Below are 22,404 nucleotides of genomic sequence, written 5' to 3'. Positions count from 1 at the left end.
GGAACATTTGAGAGCATATATTCATTGGTCATGAGTTTAGTGTAAATACTCATCACCCATGAGGGACCTAAAACCTTCCAACATAATAGAAGCAAGGCTGCTCTGATTTACCAAAAAAAAGATGAGTGACCTTTCACCTTGTAATCTTTGATCTTAAACCTGAACTTTCAACCCCCTTGGGAGACAGACAAGCCCATTACGGTCCCCAGGGCCTCACTAAGCTCAGCCTGTTGGTCTGAGATCTGACCTAACAGGTGAACCTCTCATGCTTAATGATTTCTTGAAGCTTCTTTCTGCTGAAGGAGCACACCAAGGCTCCATAGGAAGGAGCATGGCTGCATCTCCACCGTTATTGCCCCACCAGGCTGATTTCTAAGGTGAAAGCAGTAATTTTAAAAGTTGCTGTATTTTTCCCGATGTTGGTAATGGTCTTTACGAAGTTAAAACAAGAATGACCTGAACTGATTTAAACCTTGGGGGGCTTGCTGCACTTGCATGAAAGCCGGTAACGACATGCTCAGAGTAGGAAGAGAGTCACTATCCTTAGTATTCAGGAAGAGGACAGCAGAAAGAGCCTCACCTGCGGTATTCAGCTGAGTTCATCAACAACACTGCATGAGCACTTGATGGTGCAGGAGCAAAACATGCCCTATTTTAAGGAACCCTCACACAGGAGTTTATACTTGAAGTTAAATCCATAATGTCCTACTATCATATGTAAGTGACTTTCTAGGAAGGGACCCTTTCTAGGTTTTTAATACAATCTAACATTTATATGAAGTGCTTTATTATGCACTAAGCACTACATATGCATTTTCTCTTCTGCATCTCATAAAAATCCTATGGGTTCAGTTTTATTATTATCCTCATTATGGAGGAGAAAATGAGGCACAGAGAGGTTGAGTAGCTTTTCCCAGGTCACAACAGCAATAAATGGCAGCAATGGGACTCATTCAAAGACAGCAAAGTTCATGCTTCCCTGAGACTCTTCTCTGGGGTCTATTTACAAAGAACTTTCTCACAAACAATCTCAGGTAAACTTTGGAACAGTCTTGTATATTAAATATTATTATCCTCATCTTACTAATGAAACTAATAAGGCCAAAACATATACTTAAGTCCATTAGCTTTTTAAGTAATCATTTGTAAATGCCAAACAGTTGTATGAACCATTATAATATTTTTCACATGGTGTATTTTAAATATTCATCACTTAAAGTGTTAATGTTCAATTTGAACATAAAATTTTGCCAACTCTCTTTCTGGCTAGGTTGCCAAATTTAACAAATAAAAATACAGAATGCCTAGTTAAATTTGAATTTCAGACAAACAACTAATGATTTGCATGGAGCATACTTATACTAAAAAATATTCATTATTTATCTGCAATTCAGATTTAACTGGGCATCCTGAATTTTATCTGGCAACCCTATTTCTGGAAGATATACTTAGTGTGCAAGGGTATTTTAAGCCAATTGGAAAAGATTAAAAACTATTCTTTTGTCATCAGCTAAATTTGTACTAAGCACACGTCTGTGGACGACGCCTGCCTAGCTACTTTACAACTGTGGTCTGGTTTCTGCCCGCCTAGGGAGTTTACAGTTCCAAATAGTCATTATTAATGTAAAAATAGTGATAAGTCGATGATTTTTTCATAGGCTTTTAGTTTTAGCTACTAAAAATTAATAGTAGAAATTGCCATTGGTATAGTTTTTGATGATTTGGGCTAATTTAAGATTCACAAAATCTTAAGAGGGCTGTGGGTATTCTCATTTCACAGGTACCTTTCTGATGATGCCAGATACTGGAGCCCCAGCTGACAGTACAGGGTGATGATTCTCCAGGGAAGTGTCTTCAGGTTGGCCTCAAGCCCCTCAGACTCTGTTAACTGAGCAGTCAGGATGGGCTCAGGTGAACAACCTGGAAGGCAAGTTGTTGGGAGCAAAAAGTAAGTAACCCAGGAAAAGCTCAGTTCTATAGATGTGGTCTGACCTCCATCTAGGTCAGATTTTTTTTTTAACATTTTTTATTGATTTATAATCATTTTACAATGTTGTGTCAAATTCCAGTGTTCAGCACAATTTTTCAGTCATTCATGGGCATATACACACTCATTGTCACATTTTTTTCTCTGTGAGTTATCATAACATTTTGTGTATATTTCCCTGTGCTATACAGTGTAATCTTGTTTATCTATTCTACAATTTTGAAATCCCAGGCTATCCCTTCCCACCCTCCACCCCCCTGGTAACCACAAGTCTGTATTCTCTGTCTGTGAGTCTATTTCTGTCCTGTATTTACGCTTTGTTTTTGTTTGTTTGTTTGTTTTTGTTTTTGTTTTTTAGATTCCACATATGAGCGATCTCATATGGTATTTTTCTTTCTCTTTCTGGCTTACTTCACTTAGAATGACATTCTCCAGGAGCATCCATGTTGCTGCAACTGGCATTATGTTGTCGGTTTTTATGGCTGAATAGTATTCCATTGTATAAATATACCACATCTTCTTTATCCAGTCACCTGTTAATGGACATTTAGGCTGTTTCCATGTTTTGGCTATTGTAAATAGTGCTGCTATGAACATTGGGGTGCAGGTGTCATCCTGAAGTAGATTTCCTTCTGGATACAAGCCCAGGAGTGGGATTCCTGGGTCATATGGTAAGTCTATTCCTAGTCTTTTGAGGAATCTCCACACTGTTTTCCATAGTGGCTGCACCAAACTGCATTCCCATCAGCAGTGTAGGAGGGTTCCCCTTTCTCCACAGCCTCTCCAGCATTTGTCATTTGTGGATTTTTGAATGACGGCCATTCTGACTGGTGTGAGGTGATACCTCATTGTAGTTTTGATTTGCATTTCTCTGATAATTAGTGATATGGAGCATTTTTTCATGTGCTTTTTGATCATTTGTATGTCTTCCTTGGAGAATTGCTTGTTTAGGTCTTCTGCCCATTTTTGGATTGGGTTGTTTATTTTTTTCTTATTGAGTCGTATGAGCTGCTTATATATTCTGGAGATCAAGCCTTTGTCGGTTTCACTTGCAAAAATTTTCTCCCATTCTGTAGGTTGCCTTTTTGTTTTACTCCTGGTTTCCTTTGCTGTGCAGAAGCTTGTAAGTTTCATTAGGTCCCATTTGTTTATTCTTGCTTTTATTTCTTCTAGGAGAAAATTTTTGAAGTGTATGTCAGATAATGTTTTGCCTATGTTTTCCTCTAGGAGGTTTATTGTATCTTGTCTTATGTTTAATAAGTCTTTGATCAATTTTGAGTTGATTTTTGTATATGGTGTAAGGGAGTGTTCTAGCTTCATTGTTTTACATGCTGCTGTCCAGTTTTCCCAACACCATTTGCTGAAGAGACTGTCTTTATTCCATTGTATATTCTTGCCTCCTTTGTCAAAGATGAGTTGACCAAAAGTTTGTGGGTTTATTTCTGGGCTCTCTATTCTGTTGCATTGGTCTATGTCTGTTTTGGTACCAATACCATGCTGTCTTGATGACTGTAGCTCTATAGTATTGTCTGAAGTCTGGGAGAGTTATTCCTCCAGCCTCTTTCTTTCTCTTCAGTAATGCTTTGGCAATTCTAGGTCTTTTATGGTTCCATATAAATTTTATTATGATTTGTTCTAGTTCTGTGAAATATGTCCTGGGTAATTTGATAGGGATTGCATTAAATCTGTAGATTGCCTTGAGCCGTGTGACCATTTTAATAATATTGATTCTTCCAATTCAAGAGCATGGAATATCTTTCCATTTTTTAAAGTCTTCTTTAATTTCCTTCATCAATGGTTTATAGTTTTCTGTGTATAATTCTTTCACTACAAAAAAAGAGAATTATAGGCCAATATCACTGATGAACACAGACGCCAAAATCCTCACCAAAATTTTAGCAAACAGAATCCAACAACACATAAAAAAGATTATACATCATGACCAAGTGGGGTTCATCCCAGGGACACAAGGCTGGTTCAACATATGCAAATCAATCAATGTAATACATCACATCAACAAGAGAAAGGACAAAAACCACATAATCATCTCAATCGATGCAGAAAAAGCATTTGATAAAATTCAACACCCACTTATGATAAAAACTCTCGCCAAAGTGGGTATAGAGGGAACATATCTCAACATAATAAAAGCTATACATGACAAACCTACAGCCAGCATAGTACTCAATGGTGAAAAACTCAAAAGCTTCCCACTAAAATCTGGGACAAGACAAGGATGCTCACTATCACCACTCCTATTCAACATAGTCCTGGAAGTCCTAGCCACAGCAGTCAGGCAAGAGAAAGAAATAAAAGGGATCCAAATTGGAAAAGAAGAGGTAAAAGTGTCATTATATGCTAACGACATGTTACTATATATAGAAAACCCTAAAAGGTCCACACAAAAGCTACTAGAGCTGATTGAAGAATTCAGCAAGGTAGCAGGTTACAAAATTAACGTTCAAAAATCAGTTGCATTTCTTTACACTAACGATGAATCAACAGAAAAAGAAAGTAAAGAAACAATCCCCTTTAAAATAGCACCCAAAGTAATAAAATATCTGGGAATAAATCTAACCTAGGTCAGATTTTTCTAAGTGGATAGGATGGTTCATTTCATGTGTCAGTTTGACTGGGCCACAGGGTTCCGAGATATCTGGTCAAACATTATTCTCAGTGTTTCTGTGAGAGTGATTTTGGATACAGTTAATATTTAAATCAATAGACTAAGTGAAGCAGGTGGCCCTCTTCTGTGGGTGGGCCTCGTCTAATCAAGTGAAGGCCTGAACGGAACAAAAGTCTGACATGCCCCTAAATAAAAGAGGACTCCTCTTGACTGACGGCCTTCAAGCTGGAAAATTTATTTATTTTTCCTGTCTTTGGACTCAAAGTGAAACAGCGACTCTTCTGGGTCTCAAGCCCAGAAGGCTTTTGTACTAGAACTATACCATCAGCTCTTCTAGGGCTCCAGTGTGTTGTCTGCAGATCTGGGGACTTGTTACCCTCCATGATCACATGAGCCAATTCCTTATAATAAATACATACATGCACATAAATATACATATACACAGGTGTGTGTGTGTGTATACATATATATGTATCTCCTGTTAGCTCTATTTCTCTGGAGAACCATAACTAATGCAGTGAAAGTCACACAACTTCCCTAAGTGAACATCCACATCACTACCTCACCTGACCAGGAAAGCAAATGGGTCTTCCCTTTCTCAAAAACCCAGCACGGCTTTATTCCACAGTAGCTTACCCTGTCCTGCCTGTTTTGCAGTTAAGAAAACTGCCATTTTAGGATCATTCAGGGAGCCATGTACCTATTCTTCAGGTCAGAAGTTTTTAAACATTGTTTATAATCAAGTCTATTTTTTTTTAAGCTTACAAAGAATCTCAGTATAAAAAGTAGGTAAAAAAGGGGATCAATTGTAATGGAATTGGCAGCCCTGGGGCCACGCAGGGTGGCAGGGAGGCCCTCTCCAGGGCTGGTGGCTCCTTGCTCAGGGCCTCTGTAGGGTTTGTTTACTTTATATGGAGCAGAATTTTATTCCATTTACTTTTTAACATATTTTTCTTCTTGAGAAAAAAAATTCACTGCACAAGTTATACATGCTTACTGTAGAAAATATAGGTGTGCCCCGATAAAAGGAAAAATTATCCATTACCAGAGAAAACAATTCAGAAACATGAAAATATTAGTTAACACACACACAGACACAAACACATGAATGTTCACATTATATTCACATTATATTCAGACCAAAGCCCTCCTGAAATAATTCCTTTCGGAATTAACCATATAGAAAGTGCATCCTTTCATCAAGAAGTGGTAGAGTACAATTTATCTTGACTAAGAAACAATGTCATCTATTTAATCTGACTTCACTCATTCCAGAGCCTTTACAAACACAGGAATGCTATCCTCTTCCTAACAGCTACCTAGCAAGACTATAAATTCCAATAATGTCGAAAATATTTTTTTCAGATTGTCAAGAGTTCTCAGCACATTTCTCTGAATATTTCTAATTGCAGTAAATCTTTATTCTTTAGGCATGAATCAAATGTCTGAAAATAGATATCCAGAGAATGGAAAGAGTGACTAAGTTGAATAGTGTAGATGGACAACACATTTGGGGTTCCAAACCCCAAAGAAAAAAGGGTGAGTCTGTTTTTTTTAATTTCTTTGAAGTCAAGCGTATAGAGAAGGATCAGAAATCTTTCATCTGTATGATACAGCAATCCTACTCCTGGGCATGTATCTGGAGGGAATTCTAATTCAAAAAGATCCATGCACCCCTATGTTCATATCAGCACTATTTACAATAGCCAAGACATGCAAACAACCTAAATGTCCATTGACAGATGAGTGGATAAAGTTACAGTGTATTTATACCACGGAATACTATTCAGCATAAAAAAGAAAAAAATAATGCCATTTATAGCAACATGGATGGACCTGGAGATCATCATTCTAAGTGAGGTAAGCCAGAAAAAGAAAGAAAAATGCCATATGATATCATTCATGCATGGAATCTAAAATAAAAAACAAAAAAAAACCAGACACAAATGAATTTATCTACAAAACAGAAACAGACTCAAAGATATAGAAAACAAACTTACAGTTATAGGGTAGAAAGGGGATGGGAAGGGATAAATTGGGAGCCTGAAATTTGCAGATACTAACTACTATATATAAAATAGATAAAAATCATGTTTCTACTGTATAGCACAAAGAACTATATTCAGTATCTTGTAGTAACCTATAATAAAAAAGAACAGGAAAAAGAATATATGTATGTATACGTATGACTGAAACATTATGCTGTACACCAGAAATTGACACAACATTGTAAACTGATTATATCTCAATTTAAAAAAAAAAGGAAAGAAAAAAATTTTATCTGGCAGCATTGTTATAATAGACATATTACTTTTGAGGGACATTTTGAAAGAGTATTGAGGGCCTTCAATTCTCTGCCTGGGTGGGGTATTTCTCCAATCTTCCCTCCCACTTCTTGTCATTCCTGGTTCCCTTACAGTCTGTCTGAATTTCCTGAGTCCATGCCCTTGACATCCACTCCTCCTCATCTGTAGAAAGCAGATTTTGAGCCAGTGTTTCTCAAACATCAGTGTGCTTCAGAATCACCTGGTGAGTCTGTTAAACCACCCCCAGAGTTTCTGATTCTGTACATCTTGGAGTGGAGATGAGAATTTGCATTTCTAACACATTTCCCAGCGATGCTGATCTGGGGATGGCATTTTGAGAATGACTGCTTTGCAGTGCTTCTTGAACTCTGCTGTATCTACCGTCACCTGAGGGGCTCGTTAAATGCAGAACCTGATTCATTAAGTCTGGGGTGGACGCCGAGGTTCTGCTTTTCTAACAAGCTCTCAGGGACTCCACTTTGAGCAGCATGATTGTGGGGCTCAGTTCAGAATGCCCTTAATGTTTTTTTGAGGAAAAGGGCCAACCCTCTCCTCTGTATCAGTGGTTCCCAAACTTGTTTGCACATTGGAATCCTGTAGAGAGCTTCAAAATATACCAGTATTTGCGACCCACCCCGGACACTGTGGCTACCTGAGGTACGGCATGGCCTTTGGGAGTTTAAAAAGATCCTCAGGTGAGTCTAATAATGCAAACAAGCTTAGAAACCACTGTTCCAAAACCTCAGGCTACCTCCCCTCCTCCATGACATTTTCATCACAGCTGTCGCCAGTTGGTTGGCCTATTTTGTCTTTGTTTTCATCTAATCTGCCCTACCAGCTCATTAGAAGGCAGGAATGGAGTCTGTTTCCCTCAGTTTGACACACACCAGTGGTGAATAAATGTTTGTTTGATAAACAAACAAGTGACAAAAACAGAAATAAAAATTGTTAAAGAGATTACCTAGGTTGCCAGCCCCCAGGTACAGTAGGTTCTCCCCAAAAGCCCTTTACCTAAAATAATTCGTCTGACTTTCTCAGAGTAAGCTTACAGAGACTACTGCTCTTTACATGTTCAACATCCTGGCTCTTTTGCCCTAGGAATTCAATCAAGAAACATTTCTAATACAGCTTTTATTTCACAGTTGATTTTTCATTTGCTACTACAGGCTTGCTGAAGAATCCAGCCCAGCCCCAGATCCAGGGACCCATGCCTGCCTGCTCCAGGGGGTTCCAAAAGGGCAGGAGCGGGCCCATCCCAAGTCTGTGCACTGACCTCCTCCTGCAGGGGGACTCTGTCCTTCAACCATGCAGGACCTGGAGCCTTCTACCCCACCACTGAGGGGTCAATCCAGCAGCCAAATAGCTCTGAAAAGATGGGTCGGTTATCTTTCCTACTGCACCTTCCCTTTCAGACCTCTCAGCAGCTGCAAACGTAGAGGAATCAGCTGCGGGTCGGCAGTGGAAGTCTGCTCTCAAGGGCCTGTTATCGCGATGCAGGGAAGACTCCCGCAGGTTCATGACAATGAGCGTAGCTCCTTAGGGGCCAGTGGCTTAGTAGTCACACCTGGAAAGGGCGACACTGCTTCACTCTGTATGTATTCTCAGAGAACTAGTGAGCTCTCCGTGCCAGTAGCTACTACATATATCCCCACATCTTCAGGCCGCTTCCTGATGCTGAGAACAGATTTGTGTGAAGTCCTAGTTGTAAGGAACCCAAAGAACAGTGCTGAGGCCCTGAGGCATCAGCTGAGTTAGGAGAGAAGTTAGCTGCTCATATCAAAAAACCCAAATCCCCATTAGCTTCAACAAGTAGGGTTTATCTTTTCTCCTCCCTCATCTAACAAGACTTTTGGCTAATGCTGCAACTGAAAATACCATTCAGAGGCAAGGTTCCTTCTATTTTCTGCTCCACGGTCCTCAGTAGGAAGACAGTACCACCTCACGGTTACAAGATGGCTGCTGTGTTGATGAGTTTCCTGTCCTTAATTCCAGGTGGAAAGAAAAAGGAAGAAGGAAGCATCACCCCTTCCAGAATTTCCAAGAGACTCTGAGCTGATATCACAAGGCTGCCCTTGGCTGCAGGAGAGTCCGGTAAAGAGGATTTTCAGATGGGCACTGGGCCCACTTCTCCTAGAGCCCACTGTGCTTTTAGGAGCCTACAAAAACATTTTCATTTTACTCCCTTTCAAAATCAGAATGAAAAAAGGACTTTACTAAATATGAGTATATATCCATGAATCCAACCTGGAGTTGTATTTGTCTTTATACCAAGGCAGTTGTAAAATTTAATTTTAACTTTTAAATGGAGAAGGGGCTCACAAAGATGAAACCATCTAAGGACTATGAGTTAGGCCACAGCCACATTCACTGACTGGGATGATCCCACTGGATTCTGAGCTAAAATGATGCCACCCGAGCGCACTGTCTGTGTTCCTCATCGGAAAGCAGATCTCATAACAATATGAGCATTAAAAAACGAATCCATGTAAATAATAGCATTGTTTCCATCAGATAGATATTGCTCACTAGAACTATCCACTAGTGATCATTAGTTTTTCTGAATGGTAGATGAGTATTCTTTTTCTCTTTTGAAATAAGATGCTGTTGTGCAATGTGAAATTTCTTGACATCATTTTCCAACCCAAGAAATCTTAGTAGCTCCAACCTCTGGCTGCCCATGGTTTGTCATTGCCCAATCTGCTCATTCCTTTTCTCAATGTTTTGCTGGTAAGTCGGGGATTACTTAGACCAGTGACTGCCACAGGGTGTGTGCTTCCTAGTTACCTGACAGCCTGTCCCCTTGGCCCCTCCCAAAAGACCATTTAAAGAAGAGTCAAGCTTTAACAATCAATATATTTTCATTTGTGGCTAGAAAAGAGTGAGGCTTTCTCTTCTCCGCAAATATTTGACCACCAACTGCCAAGAGGATCACTTGTGAGCCATTTGGAAGTGCTGCTGGTCCTTAATTGTTTCCAGATGATATTTCAAATGGATCATGTGGTTGAATTTGATTCCTATTCTCAGAGTATCAGGGATGAGCTTAAAATCATCCTACCTGAAACATTCTACAGACAGCATGTACCAAGCCCAGAGCATGTACAGAGAACTTGCCCCTAAAGAGGAGGCTTTAGTTTATAACACTCATGCAAAATCCTTGAAGTGGGGATGGTCTCTTGTTCAACTTGGTATCCGCATGCACAGTGTACATGGTGGCCTTTCTAGTAGCCCCTCATTGAATCTTGGTCAACATGAATTTAATTACCAACCTAAAAGAAGCTTATCTTAAAATCATTTTAGTTTTCCAAAATCAACTTAGGATATTAGGCTTTCCTGGGAAGAACAAACTATCATTATGAATGACCCTGACCAAGAGGAATATCAGTATCCAAGTAAGTGAAATATTGTCAATGTCACGTTCTCTTGGACAAAATATCCCTGAAATCAGCTTAGGAAGAAAAAAGTAAAGAGCAAAGGTTAAGAAAGAAAAAAGAATGCTTTCTGAGAGGTGAGATTAATGGGTAAATTGCTTCACTTTCTAAATCCAGTTTCATCTAGAAAATGGGGGTTAATACTGCCTACTTCAGAATAGGTTGAGATGAAGACTAATCAAGATTATGTTTGAAAAGCAATAAGGCCATGCCTCTCACATAAGACCCAAATAGATGGTGCCTATATTATTATTACTATTATGGTTGCTGCTGTTGTTATTTTTACAGTGCGGTGCAGTTTCCAGTCTGCATCGGGACATCTCTTTGATGGTTGCCATCTTTCTAGAAGGTGTGTTAGAAAATCACAGTTGGGAAAGAAGAGTATGGGAAAAGCATACACTTTCGAGCCATGTCCCTCCTTATCCCTAAACTTTCTTCTTTCACGGGGAAAGATTTCTTTTTGTTTACAACTTTCAGCCACCATGAAGAAACCCTTTGGAAAAGCAGTAACCTGAGGCTGGATTCTTTTGCTCGTTACTCTCACACACCACAGTCATTTTGTGATTGTTTTAAAATTAATTTTTAATTAATGATCAAATGAGCCATCTCCTGCATACTACTCCCTTTAGTTCTACAACCGTGTGCCAGGCTTGGAGGAATGAAGCACAGAATCACGGAATTGCCTTGCTGGGGGTGAGTCAGACCCTGTGAATGGGTGTGGGATGTTCTCAAAGGGTGTGGTTTTCCTGGGTCACCCAAACACCCAGGGCAGAAAATAAGCCCCACCTTGATCCCACCTCCATTAGTAGTACTCTTCCCTTTTCTTGGGACTGAGACGAGGATGCAGGCCTCGATTCTGGCTAAAGGAAAACAGGCTCAGTCCTGTGAACAGAGGTGAGGTGGTCCCTTCAGAACAGGGTATAGGGAGCTCAGGACCCAGGCAGCCTGTGGAAGCTTCTAGAAGGAGATGCTAGGACAGACACATCCTATCCAGAAGCCAGCTTTTAATTTTCTCTTTTTGCATTATTATTGCCTCCTCTTCCACCTAATACTTCAATAAGCCTTTGTTAAACACTGCTGCAGAGTCTCTGCAACTTGGAGGAATTACCCACGTCCATACGGGAGGGTTCGCTGTTAGCACTTAAGGAGGAAGCAAGTTACGAGATGGCAAAAGATGAATGACAAGTAAGCAAGGACTATCAGAGCAAGAAAGCCGGCTGAGGGGTGCAGGGGGGACCAAGTCACTGAATGGAACATGACAACATTCCTAAGCAAACTCTCAAAAGCTCACTAGGGGTGGTAGGAAGATGGAGAGGAATGTGAGACCAGATCCCCACGTGGCAAAGGACAGGATTCCAGACGATTGACTGTGTTTTTTGTTTATGGTCATTACTGTTTGAATTAAAAGGAAAAATTACCCCCAAAGCTGTTTGCCAATGTTGCCAACACTGGGGTTGTCTTCCTTTGCTAGGGCCACCAGAAGAAAATACTGCAGACTGCATGACAAACAAAATGCATTTTCTCATGGTCTGGAGGCTGGAAGCCTGAAATCAAGGTGTCAGCAGGACTGGTTTCTCCCAAGGCCTCCCTCCTTGGCTTGTGGCTGGCTGTCTTCCAGCTGTGTCCTCACGTGGCCCCTCCTCTGTGCACACACACCCCTGGTGTCTCTCCCTCCTCTTATAAGGACACCAGTCCTATAAGGACTCACTTACAAATTCATCATCACCTCTTTAAAGGCCTTATCTCCAAATATCACATTCTGAGATTCTAGAGGCTAGGGCTACAACATATGAATTTAGAAGGGACACAATTCAGGGGTTAATACAGATGTCAGAAAGTATTAACATCAAGGCCCTAAAGTCTAGAAAAGGAAAAGAAGGAGATGCAGGTGACATGAATGTCAGGGTAACAGCCTTTCTCCTCTTTATTCTGATCCTCTCTCTTGTCTGCAAAGCGTGGCATCATTTTTAACTGCCTGTCTTTCTGAAAATCCTAGGCTGTCTCCTCAATGCTAACTTCCTTGAAGATTTTAAAAGAGAGATCTCAATTAGGGGTCAGGGGATGGAGTGGTGGGAAGGCCTGCAGGGTTGAAATCAGGACATGAAGGAAGCCTCGGGTCTCTCAGCCCAGCAGGAAGAGTGTGGCTGAGAGATGACCAGTTGTGCTGCACACAAATCTGCTTTCTGCACTCCACTTCCCAACCCCCTCCGGGGCATCCATCACTTCATTCAAATGCACTCAAAGCAAAGCACTCCAACCTCGCTGAACATTTATTTCTCTGGCAGGTTTCCAGAGCTTGATTCTTCTCCTTAATGGTGACTGAACACAAAATATCCAGGATGTTGACACGCTACTTGCTTCACCAGCTACTTCAAAGTCCCGCGAGAGTTCTCTGAATTCTACTTTCTAGAACAAGTTTCTTGGCATAAGCATCAGGTATGCCCCTGCAGTTATTCTTAATGGCAATGGAAAGCAAGTTCTGGATTTTCATGCCAAAGGCAATCTGTCTTTTAGCAATTAACAATTAATGGCCACAAGGAAATAAGTTTAGTTGGCACAGGCTTCTTTCTTCAATTCACAGATATAACAACAACAATGTATTAAAAAAAAAACTTATTTCTATAAAATATGAAGCCACCTCCCTTCGCTCTGGTTCTTCTTCTTACGCTGTAACTTACCTGGCATGGCCCCAAGTTCTCCTTTAGTTTCCTTGATTGATGACATCGAAGGAGACCTACATGATTCACCAAATCATCAAATTAGACAGGACAATAAGAAATTGTTCAATTAAATCTGCCAGTACAACTTCAATGCAACAAAACCATTAACTTTTCCAGGGCAGAAAGGCAGTGTTTCCTGTACATTTTGCTGCCAGGAAGGTGTTCCTGTGTCAAGTCGCCCCCACTGCCAGTGTCTGAACTTGAATTAACTTTAAGTCTTACTGAATCACCTGCCCCATATCCAGTCTCAGGAAGAGGCCTAGTAGTCTAACATTTTCCAAGAAAATACACAGACTGAACTCTGAGTGGTGACCCTAGGTTACCCTTGAAATCTTGATTTCCAGCATTAGTCCTGCCTACAGCTAGAACACTTAGCCTATGGCTGATTCAAAAATTCTTTCTCAATGTATGACTCATATGGTCAATTCCTTGAAATCTGGAGATGAATGGCGGTCCTCAATGCAAATTTCCAGGGGAATTTTTTTTGAAGCCCAATTATTTTTCTTATGATACATTAGAAATTTTGCTGCCTGCTTATTTTAGAATATTTGCTTATTACTTTGTTGCACTTTTACATGGATGATCAAAGCATACTTTGCTGTGCTCCCCACTTTCTGTGGCTTCCCATTCTGCTGTCTTCCTCTCAGTCTTCGGGAAGGATCCATGCCTTTAAGAACACCATCCACCCAACAGTGCCCTCTGCCTCCCATCTGGCAATTTAGCAGTGGGATCAGTCAGTGCTGGCCCTGGACTCCCAGCTTGTGCTACTGGCCAAATAGGAGGGGAGATCTGCTTAGTGACCTGCTGCTTGCAACCAAAGAACACAAGGCGTGGTCACTGGGTGACAAGTGGCTGAGGATGGGCTTGGGCTATACATGTTGCATGTTGGAAGCATCTTCATCAACCCGGAAACCCAGGGCTTCTGGACATAGAGTCAAAGTGTAAATGCTTCAGGAGTCATCCCCATAGCCGCTCTGCAGTCCCCACAATAGCCAAGCATAGCCCAGCTTACGTCCTATTTCGTAGGTGAGGAAATTGAGTACAAGGGACATAAGGTCATTTGCCCGAGTTTGCGTAGCTCATTTCTAGAAAGCTGAGTCAATAACTCAAGACCCCTGATTTCCAGTTCCGGGGTTCATGCTACGATATCACGTGGCTTGCCAGGGCTTCTCCGCTGTCCCGCCCATCCTACAATGCCACCCAGCTTCCAAACCACACAAGTCAGCTCTCTGCCTGTCAAACAAAATAACAGGTCTGAGGACATGAGCTGCCAAAAAGCCTGAGGCTACTTTTCTCTCCCTCAAGAATTGTCCATTTCCCTCACTGGCCAGCCCCTGGGGCAGCTAAAAAGGCTTTGCACTCTCATTCAACAGAGAACAAAGGAATACAAATAACAAATGTATTACTGGTGTCAAGTTCCTTCAGAATTTGTTTCCCTGCAGAAGCTCACAATCCTTGCCTCCATGTTAGGGGTGCTGCCTCACAATTTCCTGTGGCGCCTCTGGAGGCATCCTTAGCCGCAGGACCCGGCTTCCTTTCCCCTCAGCGGCTCCTTACCTGGCCAGTTCTTGTCAGCGCTGGATTCTTGCTGCTGGCTATCCCATTCCTCTCGGCCAAAGTTCCCCTCCCACGCCCTTCTTCACCTAATGCAAACCGAGCCGAACAAGACCCGCATTCTTCTTCTTCAGCCTGGTTCGAGAAGGCTCGCCTCCGCCTCCTCTCCGAGGTCATCGGAGCACTTCCCGCGCATGCGCACGCGCACGCGCACGGAGGATGTAAGGTCAGGTGTTGTCTCCTACGTATGTCTCCCCGGCTATCCTTCCCTAGTGGCTTCCGTGCTTTTAAGTAACTATTGGACATACCTCGTACATCCTCACCTCTGTGCCTTTGCCCACACTGCTCTCCTGCTCGGAATCCCATTCCTCATTTCTGCCCATTAGAAACCTCTCTACAGATCCAAGTTGAGCAGAAATACTAGATCCCATTAAAGTGTCTCTAATCCTCGGTATCCCAATGCCGTTGTAAGAAATTACCACACACTTAATGGCTTGAACAACACAAAATTAAAATTTTATAATTCTGGAAGTCAGAAGTGGCTTTCACTGAGCTACCATCAGACTATTGGCAGGTCTACGTGCCTTTTGTAGGTTCTAGAGAATTTATTTCCTTGGCTTTTCCAGCTTCTAGAGGGCACCCACACTCCTTGGCTTGTGGTCCCTTCTTCATCTTCAAAGACAGCAGGATAACATCTTTAAATCTCTCCCCATTTCTGCCATCACTGCCTCCTCTCTGTCCCTCCTGCCCCCCTCTTACAAGAACCCTGTAATTACATCAGGTCCACTCAAATACCCCAAGAAACCTCCTCCTCTCAAGATCCTTAACTGGAAGGCAGCTATGCTCACCACTATACCAGCAATGCACACTCAAGATCCTTAACTGAATCACATTGGCAAATTCCCTTTTACCATGTAAAGTAATATATTTGCAGGTTCTACAGATGCCCCTAACAGAGAATCCATCTTTTTCATTTCTGTTATCTTGTAACATTGTGTTTGAGTACCGGGAATTCAGGGTTCATCAGAGACCATCTGTATCCTCATAGCAGGATAAATGCCTTTAAAAAAATTCCAATAAAACTTTATTTTTGGACATTGGTATTTGAATTTCATGTTACTTTCATGTTTTAAAATATAATTTTTTCCTCTTTATTTTTGCATTGAACTATGGCTGATATATAATACTACATTAGTTTCAGGTGTACAACATAGTGATTCAACATTTATGTACATTATGAGTTGATCAGCACAATAAGCCTAGTAACCAAAGTTGGTTGTAATAACCAACCAAAGTTATTACATTATTGACTATATTCCCCATGCTATGCATTACACCCCTGTGACTTATACACTTTATAACTGGAAGTTTGTATCTCTTAATCCCCTTCACCTGTTATACTCAATGCCCTCCCCTCCTCCCCTCTGGTAATCACTAGTTTGTTCTCTGTACTATGAGTCTGTTTCTATTTTGTTATGTTTGTTGGTTTGTTATAATTTTTAGATTCTACATATAAGTGAGATCCTACAACATTTTTTTCTTAGTGTAATTATTATTTCACTTAGTGTAATTCCCTCTAGATCCATCCATGTTGTCACAAATGGCAAGATTTATTCTTTTTTCTGGTTGAGTAGTATTCCATTATATATATTTCTCCTGACAATTCCATTTCTAGGAACAGTCTGACCCCCTTTCCCCACTGCAATGCCCACATATGGGCACAAAGATAATTTATACAAGTATGATCATTGTAGAAATACCTATAGTAATGAATCACTGGAAACAACTTAACAGTCTTATCAATATGGTACTAGTTGATTAAATTATGATATAGTTAAAAACCCAGAATACTAAGAAGAGATTCAAAACAACAGGGAGATTCATAAACTGGCATAGAAAACATTCACAATATGTTGTTAAGTGAGGAAAAAAAGCAAGTTCCATGCAGTGCATCTGAAACAATTTGGCTTTTGAAAATAAATCATGATGTATGTGTAATAGGTTATATACACAAATGGAAAGATCTGGAAGATAAAGAAGTTATCACTTGCCCACAGAATTTTGGAACATTTTCACCTTCTTTAAACATTTGAACTTGATTTTACAGTTACAGTTTGCTTGTATAATTGGAAGAAGGGAAGGAAACCTATTTTGAAAAATACAGCAACAGATGTTATGTGAATTCTGGAAACAAGGGAGGTCAATACTAGGAATTTGGTAAGAGACCAAAACACAAGACATTCTTCTTTCAGAGGAAACTGAAAGCCAAGAAAGAGGTCCTACCCACTCGTTAACCTCCTTGAAATCAACTGCTTTATATTTACTTTCTTTTCCACAAAGTGACAGCAATTACATAAAAATGTTTCTTTGATATTAGGATGTCAAGATTCCACGGCTCTCTACTCTTTTCAGGTGTTTCTGCAGCTTGACAATAAGCTTAAGGAAATCTCCCAGAATTCCCAGGGTGCGAAGTGAGAAAAAAACACTCTTTTATTATTGAATTGGGCACAGAATTACAGGTAATATTTTTAAAGTGGATTTAATTAGACTGTTTATGGTGTAAATTTCTTTTTAAATGGCTCCATTTGTGAATTTAGGAAGGCTTTTAAGTATCTTTTCTTCTTTTCTTCAGTCCCAGTATCACTGTATGTGTTTTTTTTTCTCCTATACTCCAGAATCTAATCAATTTAGAATTCTTTACACATGACAATTCTTTGAATTGCATTTGGCCTCCAAAACAGCAGGATGCTACCAAACTTATTTTTGTATGTATGATTCCATATGTTTAAAAGTCAACATGCAAATATATGCAAAAATTCTAGACTTAAAAAAAATTTCCCTGAACTTAAAACCAGGACTTACGGGTGGTTCCAGGTGTTCCAAAGTTGTGTGGCTCGCGTGTGTGGGTAGGCAGTGGATGTTAAGCACCAACCTCCCTTTCTTCCTTAAAGTTGCTAAAAATCAAATCCTGCAGGAGACCAAGGAGATGCATTCAGTGAGTCCTAAATAGTGATGTTCTAATTGAGTTTTTTGTAGATACCTTTTTTTTTTTTTTGAGGATGTGAACTCTTTATTGGGAAGGGGGCCCTGAATGGTTCAGAGCAGGGGCAGGATCTGGGGAAGGGTATCTAGAGATGGGCATGGACCGTCCTCCCTAGCCACAGGGGCCGTGGGGCACACAGTGTCCCAGGGCCCAGCATGAGGGTCCCCAATGCACCCCTAGAGCACATACACAAGCAGCCCACTTCATGCATTTTCAAAAGACCAGGCCTCACCCAGAGAGAGGGCATCGCCTGGGTGGGCGGTCCGGGGAGAATTCAGCTCCATCTCTTCACCCCAGTCGGACACGGGCTTGTGACCCCCGGGGGACGAGAGAGGGCTAGCAGGAGTGGCAGAGCCCTGGGGAAGCTGCTGGGGCTCCTCGGGCCTGGTGGGCTCTTCGACACCACACTCCGGGGTGGGGCTCCTGCTGGGCTCAGCCTCTTGGGGTAGGTGGTCTGGGGCTGGTTCATCTTCCTCCTTGTCAGCCTCCTCATCTTCGACCTCCTCCTCGTCCCCACTCACATCTTCTCACTCCTCGTCCTCATCCTCCCCTTCGCCCTCCTCCTGCTCGTCCTGAGGAGGCCGATGGTCCTGGGCCGGGGTCTAGGGCAGCTGTGTGGGGGTCTCCTCTGGGGTAGCAGGCTGTGGGGGCTCAGGTGGAAGGGCCGCTGCCTCCTTCGTCTCCCAGAGGTCATCATGGTCACTGTAGGTGTGGGGGCTGCCTTGACCTGGGGTCGGCTGCTCTTCCTCCTTCTGCAGCTGACCTCAGCTTTGTGCTGGGACAGGAACTCCCTGAAAGTGGGGCGCTTGTGGGGCCGGGCCCAGGCCTGATCGTTGTAGTGGTGCGATGGTTCGAGGGCAGTGGCCGGGCCGTCCTTGAACATGCCATCAGTCTTCTCAGCATCCCACTCCTGCCGCCACTGGCCAGTGGGCTTTCGGTGCCTCTGCAGCCGCTCCTGGTCATTCTTCTCCCTCTCCTGTTTCCAGCGCAGGTACTCTGACCGCTCCCAGCCCGTCATGGACGGCGTCGTGTCCCCGGTGTCATCCAGGCTGGCTCTGCGGCCCTGCTGCTCCTGCTCGAGGCCACAGCGCACCTGCTAGAAGTCGGCCCCCCACCCCCGCAGTTGCGCCCGTGCCGCCGGCCGCCTTCCCGGTGGTCCTGCTCAGGCTCCTCTCAGGGCCCGCTGCGACGCCGGGGGTCGTCCAGGAAGTTCCGCACCGGGTTGGGCTCCAGCACACCTTCCCGCTGATTGCGCTCACACGTCGCAATCTTCTCTATCTCCTCGTTCATCTTCTCAATGTTCTGCCTGCGCCGCTCCTCCCACTCCTTGGATTTGCGGTCGGCAGTTGAGGTGCCTCCAGCTCCAGACAGATGAGGGGACCCCCCTGCTCCGACCCCTCCGGCCACGGCACCCAGCTCCTCATCCAGGCTGCCTCCCTGCCGTGGGGTGGGGGTGGGGGTGGGGTGGGCGTGTCCGGCCTCCCTTGCTGGCCCCTGGGGGCCGGGGGGTCCCAGGGACCTCCGGGAGGGACCCAGGTTCTTCTCCACTTCAACTGCCACATTCTCCTTCACCGAGTGGCCCTTCCGGGGAGCGGTCACCGCTACTCCCTCGAGTTCAGCTTTTTTACGGTCCTCCTCAATCTCCTGGTAGCGCCAGATGGTCTCATTCTTCCGCCGATGAGCCTCGATCTTCTTGTCCAGCTCAGCATCCTTCTCCTCCTTCGATTTCAGGTCCAGTGTGACTGACTGTCCCGGAGACCCCGTGGCGTCTGCGATTCCGGCTTTGTCGGCCTCCGCGTCCACACCTCCCGGGCCGCGTGCGTCACTTCCCGCCCGCACCACGTGAAGAAGGGAACTAAAGAGAGCTGTAGGTACTTTTTTAAATGAGCATAATTCCATTTACTTGAGTCAACAACACTGCCACTGATATCCCTGGAGTGAAAACCACAGATTATACCTTTATCCTCTGTCTAGTACCATGATTCGTCTCTTACAGAATAATAAATCCAATTATCTGTTTATTCAAAATTTTAATTTAATTCAATAGTGTTCAAAAACACTGCTATTATTTTTTTCTGAGTCTCATTTCCATTACTGGCAATCTGCTTTGCATACAATGTCTTATGCTATGACGAGGCTAGAATTCCAAAACCTTGCAAAAAGCTCTGCTTAATGTCATAATAACAATTAAGAATTCACAAAAACTTGGTATTATTTATTTTTACTTAGAATTACCTTCTTCTCTACAGAATCACAGAACTCTTATCAGGAATCAATGTATCAAGCGAAGATTGCAAGCACAAGGAAGAGAAGAAAGAAGAAAGGAATTCAAGTGGTTGGGTTTATAAGTTATAATGGATAAGAGAATTCTAAGAGGTTTGGAGTGCTGCAAATATCTTCCCAGCTCTAGGCAGACCCAGCCTTGCAGAGTACCACCCAGACTCCCACCTCTTACTCCCCAGCCTCCCACTTCCTTCTCCTGACCCAGGACCATCTCACCTCCTGCCCACTCACCCCCTTACCACCTATCTGGACCCTCACCTTTATAGGTGAGCTGATGATGTATAATTCAGGATACAAATGAACACGTTTTAGGGATAAAATCTCAACTCCTTCTTAATTTCTTGGCAAATTCTAAGATAGGAAGTGACCTTCTCCAGGATGGAACGCAAAGATGCTGTTCATCCCAGGCTGTGAATCAAGTAACAATGTTGCTGAGGATTAAAACCGCCTTACACTAGGGAAGTGAAGCCAGGTGTTTTTGATGTGAAAGTTTTGGGCTCACGTTTAAAGTAGAGTCAAGTCTCTTACTGATTGGGCCGTTAAGGTCTTTTGTGAGAGGAAATAAAGAGAATTGGAAATAAAGAGAGGAAATAAAGGGGATTAGAAAAGGATATTCACACATGAGGTCAAGTTCTAGTGACTATGTTCCATGAGATAAAATGTATTTCTATTCTGAATGTGTAGAATAATTAGAAAAAGAGGGTAATGAGAGTTGATGGTGGCAGGGTGGGGCAGGGAGGGAGGTGGCAGTGGATGGAAAGGGCCAGGCTTTAAGGAATACCAGAAAATAAAAACACAAAGAGAACCGTAAAAGCAACAAAGTTAGTACCAATCATAAGTGCAGAAAAGTCATTTTGCCAAAGTGCATTTAAGATAAAAACCAGACAAGTTATTGTTTTTAAGTATCCAAGACAACTAGAGTCATTAATGGAGGGCCTGTTTTTTTTTTAATCTTTATGCTGGAATTCTCTTTGATATGGGTTTATTTTTTAAATACACAGCTATTTTGTTTGTGTGTGTTTCTTCAGACCTGGAAAATCTACATTCATGGGTAAAAGGGAGCTGACAATAAGGCTAGTGATTCATCACAGATAATTGTTGAGAAACTAACCAACTGGAGGACTTGGTTGGGGAGGGTGATACTGAGGGAGGTGAGGACCTAACTTTATAAAGGGGAGAATAAGGTAGATGCTGAAGACTAGTAAATTTAACATCAATCTCAGGGGATTTTTCCTGAGCACATGATGAGGTACGAGGTCATCTTTTAGAGCCAATCTGTGTCACAAGGAAAAGTCATGCCAGCCTATGGCTACCTTTATGTCTATGATTACTCTGCAGGTAGATAGATGTGGGAGCTGTAGACCTGGTGAGTCTAGACTTAAGCAGGGCACTTGACAAAGTCTAAATTCTGTCCTCATAATCAAGTCAGGGAAATAGAGGCAGTAGTGGTGAAAGCTAATCCTTCAACTAGTGCCAAAACAGTTGCTTAAGAGTAGCCTGGGGAGCTCTTTAAATGGTCCACGATGCCTGTGCCACAGCTCCTTAGGCTATGGAGTGAATTCCAAAACTCAGTTTTCGGTAAGCTCCCCAGATGACTCCCATGAGCAGACAGGTGTGACATCTTTGAAGGAAGCTGACTTACAGATCAAAGAAACTGAAGAGAGACGTCCCAAAGTGCCATGCAGTGTTCCGTTCCAGTCAACCCCCTCATCAGTGTCTCAGCTAAGGATGAGACATTTATCAAATTCAAGAATGACGTGAAACTGGATGAGATGGCACAGTCAGTAACCGAAATGATCTCAGCCTAAGTCTAACCAGATAAAGACCAAAGATTAGGTTAAAAAAAAAACCAACCCTGTCTGTGGAATTTTTGTATCACCTATGACTTCAAGTCATAGAGGAGACATCCAAAACTCATTTTATTGTTCATAATATTAGAAAGTCGATGAAAAGGAATGCAGGGATTTGGCCATGGTCAAAGGTCTTTTGGTCTGGGCAGGAAGACGATTATGTACAGATCTTGCGAGACAAAGCATCAATCATGTGTTCACTTTGGCACATGAACAGGGAGTTACAGATTTCTGTGAGTAGACTCAGGAAGAAATAGATAATGTGTATGACTTTGAATCCAAAGATGTAGGTCACATAGCATACCCTCTTGAAGTTATGGAATCAGGTATAAATAAGGTGTATTGCATTCCATCATGGTCCAGGCCCAAAACTCTGGTCATTAGTTAGCTAGAATGCTACTTGCCCTCCTTAGAAGGTAAGCATCTCTCAATCTCAGAATTTAAAACTGAGTAGAGAAATATCTTAGAAAATTAAAACCCAATGATATTATTTTTGCATCAAGGAAACTTAAAATTCATTATTTTATGCACTTGTAATGTTTGGGAATTGCATTTGAATAATAGCTTTGTAATGTCAACTTAAAATATCGAATTAATTCAGAATTGT

The 22,404-nt window shown here is 42.3% G+C and overlaps 1 pseudogene; it reads right to left on the bottom strand.

The window, feature by feature from the left end:
• Positions 1 to 1,940: 1,940 nt before the first annotated feature.
• The window catches only part of LOC123613232 (coiled-coil domain-containing protein 9-like), a 33,252-nt pseudogene continuing 12,788 nt past the window's right edge, over positions 1,941 to 22,404 (bottom strand).

Source organism: Camelus bactrianus, chromosome 3 (genome assembly GCF_048773025.1).
Source record: "Camelus bactrianus isolate YW-2024 breed Bactrian camel chromosome 3, ASM4877302v1, whole genome shotgun sequence".
Classification (NCBI taxonomy): Eukaryota; Metazoa; Chordata; class Mammalia; order Artiodactyla; family Camelidae; genus Camelus; species Camelus bactrianus.
This window is presented reverse-complemented; position numbering and strand designations above follow the sequence as displayed.